The 8,386-nt window shown below is 43.3% G+C and overlaps 1 protein-coding gene across 1 annotated transcript in view; it reads right to left on the reverse strand.

The window, feature by feature from the left end:
• pdyn (prodynorphin) overlaps window positions 1-570 on the reverse strand; it is a 6,713-nt gene extending 6,143 nt beyond the window's left edge. Inside the window, exon 1 of the mRNA XM_066702923.1 lies at window positions 451-570. The gene's annotated coding sequence lies outside the window, so the exon portion shown is untranslated. The remainder of the gene's footprint in view (window positions 1-450) is intronic.
• Between the last annotated feature and the right edge of the window lie 7,816 nt (window positions 571-8,386).

Here is an 8,386-nt window from a genome sequence, read left to right on the forward strand (position 1 = left end):
TGGCATCTTTGCTTAATAACTTAATAACATCAATTTTTTTAAACCAATATTTATATATAAATAAAAATATTGGTTTAAAAAAATGATGTTTAGCCCCTGTATAAACTTTAATATTACTAATTTATCAGTGGGACCCTTTGACACTTAGCAAAATACACAAACCAGACTTCAAAAAATTCAATTCCATTCAAAAAAGGTTCGCCATCACTGATATAAGTGGTATATACTAGAGGCCTTCACGGGTCCATAAATGTGTGCCCGAACCCAAACAGACCCAGAAATGTGCTACCCGAAACCGAACCAGACCCGTCTAATATTTGAAATCTGGACCCGGACCCAGACCCAGCCGGGACACACAGACCCGATTGAACCCGATCGGCACAGATCCCACAGCTAATTGCTATTAACAAGTTAATTTATAAGTTCTGAAAATAAAACTTTGTGTCTTACCTAATGTAACGTTAGTAGCCTTCTCTCCTCTACCTGACCGTGACGCATACAATCCATCCTCCTTGCCAAGAAAGTTGGTAAAATAACCATGTTGTTCCTCTCTTGATGATTGAAAGAGCATGTATAATCCACTCATTATTTCAGCTTCAAAAGTCCACTTGCTGTCACGGTGGCGGAGGACAAATTTGCAGCTTTGTAGTTTTTTTGTATCTTGCATAATAGGATAACTTCCACTGTTTGCCCTTTTGAACTATAATAACGATTGCTCCTTCAGTGCCACGGCTGCTGACGTTAGCATTACTAATTTGCTGTCATCTGTGCTCTCTGAGACGTGTCTGCCATAGATTTTAGATATACAAAGCGAACGAACTCCAACCACAATATCTCAAAAATCGCACTGACACCAATAATGCACTTTGGTTTACGTCATCTGTCAAACACCGATATGGCGGAATAAGTCCCAGCCAATCGTCAATTGGTCATCGTGTCACTGCAGAAGCTCTGGTTGACTCACTGCACACATGCGCATTAGCTGGAGAAACCTGAAATATTTGCTTTTTTAACACAATATGATAGTCAGAGAGAGACAACATTTATGTTACAGTTCATGTCAGATTTTGTTGCTGTTTGTTTGCATTTGCTGTTGCACTACACAATAGAAACAGGAAAATGCAACAAAATTTAAAAACTTACGTCAATCAATATTTACCGTGCCAGGAACAGATTCAAATAAGTAAAATATAAAAAATTGTATATAAAAATATAATATATCTTATTTCCCGGCTTACACTTTCTCATCCTAATTTTACAAAACACACACAGCACTTCCACATCATGATTCATCATCATTGGCGCTGTCTGACTCAATCTGATCACGGCCGTGTCTTCTCGGATCAACTCAGGTATTATACACAATGTTAAATAGACCCGGGACCCGAAGAACAAGAATGGGACTAGACCCACACCCGGCTGACAGTTTAAAATCTGAACCCGAACCCATACGGGTCCCGGGTTGGGTCCTGGCTCCTCGGGTTCAGGTGGACCCGTGAAGACCTCTAGTATATACACTGATCAGCCATAACATTATGACCACCTGCCTAATATTGTGTAGGTCCCCCTTTTGCTGCCAAAACAGCCCTGACCCGTCGTGGCATGGACTCCACTAGTCCTCTAAGGTGTGCTGTGGTATCTGGCACCAAGACGTTAGCAGCAGATCCTTTAAGTCCTGTAAGTTGCAAGGTGGGGCCTCCATCATGGATTGAGATCTGGGGAATTTGGAGGCCAAGTCAACACCTTGAACTCGTGATTCATCAGACCAGGCCACCTTCTTCCCATTGCTCCGTGGTCCAGTTCTGATGCTCACGTGCCCATTGTAGGCACTTTCGGCAGTGCACAGGGGTCAACATGGGCACCCTGACTGGTCTGCGGCTACACAGCCACATATGCAACAAACCAGAACCAGCATTAACTTTTTCAGCAATTTGAGCTACAGTACCTCATCTGTTGGATCGGACCACACGGGCCAGCCTTCGCTCCCCACGTGCATCAATGAGCCTTGGCCGCCCATGACCCTGTCGCTGGTTCACCACTTTTCCTTCCTTGGACCACTTTTGATAGGTACTGAGCACTGCAGACTGGGAACACCCCACAAGAGCTGCAGTTTTGGAGATACTCTGACCAAGTCGTCTTGCCATCACAATTTGGCCCTTGTCAGAGTCGCTCAGATCCTTATGCTTGCCCATTTTTCCTGCTTCTAACACATCAACTTTGAGGACAAAATGTTCACTTGCTGCCTAATGATGCCATGATAACGAGATTATCAGTGTTATTCACTTCACCTGTCAGTGGTCATAATGTTATGACTGATCAGTGTATATAGTCAGTTTGTATTTTAATCTCACAAATCTGTTGTCCCAGTCTGATACTGAAATATAGACCAACATGCTGGAAAAATGTTTTGTTTGTTTTGCTCTTGTATCCTGTAAGTCACCCTGAAAGTCACTTTCTTATTCATCTACAATCACAGTCTGGTTTATTTTGAACGTCATTAAATTAATTCAGTGCGTATGTAGCATCCTGATAAAAAGGCAGGAAGAGGCTTTTAACAAGATGTTCATGGGCGGTTTGCTTAAAGAACAGAAATGGATTTACCATTCTTTCACCAGACAAGCTCTGCATTATTAAGCAGTTCAAGGACTTAATCAGAAAGCAAGCATCACAATCAAGTAGGTTAGACTGAGATCTCGATTTGTTTGTGTTATATGCCAAGATAAAATGCATTGTATTTCGGTCTGAGAATAGGGAAAAACTGCAGAATGTCTCCTCTGTACAAGGACTCAAGATAAAATATGTATTCTTTTATATTTACAATTTCTTTGCAATCAAAGTATTTTCAAAAATATCGTCAACTTTATTTTCTTTGTTTGAACGAATTACAATCAATCCACAGAACTGAAATATCATTAGTTTGTTAGGTGTTAGGCACCACATGTGAATGTATGGATAGTAAGTACAATACAAAGCAGAAGTGTCTCTCTCTGAGTCTAATTATGTTTTATTGCCGATACATTTTAATATAGTATAACTAAGACAACATTTTACAAATAAACACATTGAATAAGCATTGAATAAATAGATTGCTTGGATTTTTGGATTCTTTTACTTGGAACTTCTGAGAAAAACTTTGAGATATTTCACTGCAGTGAAATATACAAATATCTTACCTGATCACATAACAACCTATAAACTATACATTTTTTAAATAAAGCAACATAATCTGATTATATATATATATATATATATATATATATATATATATATATATATATATATATATATATACATGATTACATGTTCCCTTTTTGTTTGCAGTATATATATATATATATATATATATACACTCACCTAAAGGATTATTAGGAACACCATACTAATACTGTGTTTGACCCCCTTTCGCCTTCAGAACTGCCTTAATTCTACGTGGCATTGATTCAACAAGGTGCTGAAAGCATTCTTTAGAAATGTTGGCCCATATTGATAGGATAGCATCTTGCAGTTGATGGAGATTTGTGGGATGCACATCCAGGGCACGAAGCTCCCGTTCCACCACATCCCAAAGATGCTCTATTGGGTTGAGATCTGGTGACTATGCCAAGAAAACATCCCCCACACCATTACACCACCACCAGCAGCCTGCACAGTGGTAACAAGGCATGATGGATCCATGTTCTCATTCTGTTTACGCCAAATTCTGACTCTACCATCTGAATGTCTCAACAGAAATCGAGACTCATCAGACCAGGCAACATTTTTCCAGTCTTCAACTGTCCAATTTTGGTGAGCTTGTGCAAATTGTAGCCTCTTTTTCCTATTTGTAGTGGAGATGAGTGGTACCCGGTGGGGTCTTCTGCTGTTGTAGCCCATCCGCCTCAAGGTTGTACGTGTTGTGGCTTCACAAATGCTTTGCTGCATACCTCGGTTGTAACGAGTGGTTATTTCAGTCAAAGTTGCTCTTCTATCAGCTTGAACCAGTCGGCCCATTCTCCTCTGACCTCTAGCATCAACAAGGCATTTTCGCCCACAGGACTGCCGCATACTGGATGTTTTTCCCTTTTCACACCATTCTTTGTAAACCCTAGAAATAGTTGTGCGTGAAAATCCCAGTAACTGAGCAGATTGTGAAATACTCAGACCGGCCCATCTGGCACCAACAACCATGCCACGCTCAAAATTGCTTAAATCACCTTTCTTTCCCATTCAGACATTCAGTTTGGAGTTCAGGAGATTGTCTTGACCAGGACCACACCCCTAAATGCATTGAAGCAACTGCCATGTGATTGGCCATGTGATTCCTAATAATCCTTTGAGTGTATATATATATATATACACTCACCTAAAGGATTATTAGGAACACCTGTTCAATTTCTCATTAATGCAATTATCTAACCAACCAATCACATGGCAGTTGCTTCAAAGAAAGGTGATTTAAGCAATTTTGAGCGTGGCATGGTTGTTGGTGCCAGACGGGCCGGTCTGAGTATTTCACAATCTGCTCAGTTACTGGGATTTTCACGCACAACCATTTCTAGGGTTTACAAAGAATGGTGTGAAAAGGGAAAAACATCCAGTATGCGGCAGTCCTGTGGGCGAAAATGCCTTGTTGATGCTTGAGGTCAGAGGAGAATGGGCCGACTGATTCAAGCTGATAGAAGAGCAACTTTGACTGAAATAACCACTCGTTACAACCGAGGTATGCAGCAAAGCATTTGTGAAGCCACAACACGTACAACCTTGAGGCGGATGGGCTACAACAGCAGAAGACCCCACCGTGTACCACTTCCACTTGGAAAAAAGAGGCTACAATTTGCACAAGCTCACCAAAATTGGACAGTTGAAGACTGGAAAAATGTTGCCTGGTCTGATGAGTCTCGATTTCTGTTGAGACATTCAGATGGTAGAGTCAGAATTTGGCATAAACAGAATGAGAACATGGATCCATCATGCCTTGTTACCACTGTGCAGGCTGGTGGTGGTGGTGTAATGGTGTGGGGGATGTTTTCTTGGCACACTTTGGGCCCCTTAGTGCCAATTGGGCATCGTTTAAATGCCACGGCCTACCTGAGCATTGTTTCTGACCATGTCCATCCCTTTATGACCACCATGTACCCATCCTCTGATGGCTACTTCCAGCAGGATAATGCACCATGTCACAAAGGTCGAATCATTTCAAATTGGTTTCTTGAACATGACAATGAGTTCACTGTACTAAACTGGCCCCCACAGTCACCAGATCTCAACCCAATAGAGCATCTTTGGGATGTGGTGGAACGAGAGCTTCGTGCCCTGGATGTGCATCCCACAAATCTCCATCAACTGCAAGATGCTATCCTATCAATATGGGCCAACATTTCTAAAGAATGCTTTCAGCACCTTGTTGAATCAATGCCACGTAGAATTAAGGCAGTTCTGAAGGTGAAAGGGGGTCAAACACAGTATTAGTATGGTGTTCCTAATAATCCTTTAGGTGAGTGTATATACTGCAAAAAAAAAGGGAACATGTAATCATCACAGTATAACACCAAGTCAATTAAACTTCAGGGATATCAATCTGTCCAGTTGGGAAGCCTAAGCGATTGTGAATCAATGTCACCTGTTTTGGTGCAAATGAAAGTGACAACAGGTGCACTGGAGTGGCAACAGCAAGACAACCCCCAAAAAGGGAATGGTTTTGCAGGTGGTGGCCACAGACAATTGCTCTCTGCTTATCCGTCCTGACAGATTCTTCTCTAGTTTTGTGTTTTGCTAGTGTCCTTGTCACTACTGGTCGAATGAGGCGGTACCTTCAGCCCATTCAGGTTGCACAGGTAGTCCAGCTCCTCCAGGATGGCACATTCATATGTGCCAATTGCAAGAAGGTTTTTTGTGTCTCCCACAGTCTCAAGAGCATGAAGGAGATACCAAGAGACGGGCCGATGCACGAGAAGAGCTGGACAGGGCCATAGAAGGGCATCAACCCAGCAGCAGAAGGAACAGGAGGAGCACTGCCAGAGCCCTACAAAATGACCTCCAGTGGGCTACTGATGTGCATGTTTCTGACCAAACTGTCAGAAACATACTCCATGAGGGTGTCATGAGGGCCCGACGTCCTCTAGTGGGACCTGTGCTCACAGCCCAGCACCATGCAGCTCGATTGGCATTTGCCAGAGAACACCAGAATTGGCAGGTCCACCTTTGGCGCCTCATTCTCTTCACAGATGAGAGCAGGGTCACACTGAGCACATGTGACAGATGTGAAATAGTCTGAAGAAGCCATGGTGAACATTATGCTGCCTGCAACATCATCCAGCATGACCGGTTTGGCGGTGGGTCAGTGATGGTCTGAGGAGGCATATCCTTGGAGGGTCGCACAGACCTCCACGTGCTAGCCAACGGTACCCTAACTGCTGTCGTGTGGCCAGAGTGTGTAGGCAGTTCCTGGATGACGAAGGCATTGATGCCACTGACTGGCCCTCACGTTCCCCAGACCTGAAACCAATTGAGAACCTTTGGGACGTTATGTATCAGTGCATCCGACGCCGTCAAGTAGCGCCACAGATTGTCCAGGAGCTCACTGATGCCCTGATCCAGGTCTGGGAGGAGATCCCCCAGGACCATTTCATCAGGAGCATGCCCAGACGTTGTCGGGAGTGCATATAGGCACATGGGTGTCATACACACTACTGAGTCACATTATGAGTTGCCGTGATGAAATTCATGCAAGTTGAATCAGCCTGTGATTTCAATTGTTTACTTTGATTTTCGGTGTGAGTTTGAATCCAGCCCTCAATCGGCTGGGTTCCATTTTGGTTTCCATTGACTGTTGTTACATAATTTTGTTCTCAACAAATTACACAATTTACAGTAAAGATTTTGATCTTTAATATATTTCATTTATTGAGATCCAATGTGTGATTTAAGTGTTCCCTTAATTTGTTTGAGCAGTGTCTATATATACTGTGTGCCAGCTCACAGATCCTCCACTAGGGGGAGCTTATGGGGAGACCAGAGCAAGCACTCACCCTGGAATCAGCCTTCCTTAATTAGGAGAGAACTGGGAGATTGGCTACAGGTGTGGGTCATCAAGGGCGGGAATCAGACAGCACCTACAGTCAATGTAATTGATTCTCTTCCCCCCTGCTACACCATTTAAGTGTAGTTTTCTTTTGTTTGGAGAGGGAGAGAGGAGAAGCAATCAGGGCTGCAGACTTATATTTTGGAACAGTGTTTTTTGTTTTGTTTTGTTTTGTTTTTTGTGGAGAGACTGGATATAACTTGGGACCAGTTGTTTTATTTTACTATTTTTGGTGTGTGTAAACCCTCCTCAGCATTTGTCATTAAAAAAAGACAAATAAAAAAATAAACCCAGCCACTGTTGCCTTCACGCTGGTGTCTACGTCCAGTGTCCTGCCTAGGGAGCTGTGCTTGCAGTGTGAAAGGTCACACTACTCAGCAAAAAAAAGAAACATCCTCTCACTTTCAACTGCTTTTATTTTCAGCAAACTTAACGTGTCAATATTTGTATGAACATTAAAAGTTTAAACAACTAAGACATAAACTGAACAAGTTTCACAGACATGTGACTAACAGAAATGGAATAATGTGTCCCTGAACAAAGGGGGGGGGTCAAAATCAAAAGTAACAGTCAGTATCTGGTGTGGCCACCAGCTGCATTAAGTACTGGAGTGCATCTCCTCCTCATGGACTTGCTGCGAGATGTTACCCCACTCTTCCAACAAGGCACTTGCAAGTTACCAGACATTTCTCGGGGGAAGGTGCCTTGCCCTCACCCTCCGATCCAACAGGTCCCAGACGTGCTCAATGGGATTGAGATCCGGGCTCTTTGCTGGTCATGGCAGAACACTGACATTCCTGTCTTGCAGGAAATCACATCCAGCAAAGGTGGGTTTGTGCCCATTGGCGACGTTGTTGCCGGTGATATCTTGTAAGGACCTGCCTTACAACAGGCCTACAAGCCCTCAGTCCAGCCTCTCTCAGCCTATTGCAGACAGTCTGAGCACTGATGGAGGGATTGTGCGTTACTGGTGTAACTCGGGCAGTTGTTGTTGTCATCCTGTACCAGTCCCGCAGGTGTGATATTCGGATGTACCGATCCTGTGCAGGTGTCCTGTCCTTCCTGTCTCCCTGTAGCGCTGTCTTAGGCGTCTCACAGTACAGACATTGCAATTTATTGCCCTTGCTAAATCTGCGGTCCTCATGTCCCCTTGCAGCATGCCTAAGGCACGTTCACGCAGATGAGCAGGGACCATGGGCATCTTTCTTTTGTTGTTTTTCAGAGTCAGTAGAAAGGTCTTTTTAGTGTCCTAAGTTTTTATAACTGTGACCATAATTGCCTACCATCTGTAAGCTGTTAGTGTCTTAACGACCGTTCCACAGGTGC

Source organism: Amia ocellicauda, chromosome 4, assembly GCF_036373705.1.
Source record: "Amia ocellicauda isolate fAmiCal2 chromosome 4, fAmiCal2.hap1, whole genome shotgun sequence".
Lineage (NCBI taxonomy): Eukaryota > Metazoa > Chordata > Actinopteri > Amiiformes > Amiidae > Amia > Amia ocellicauda.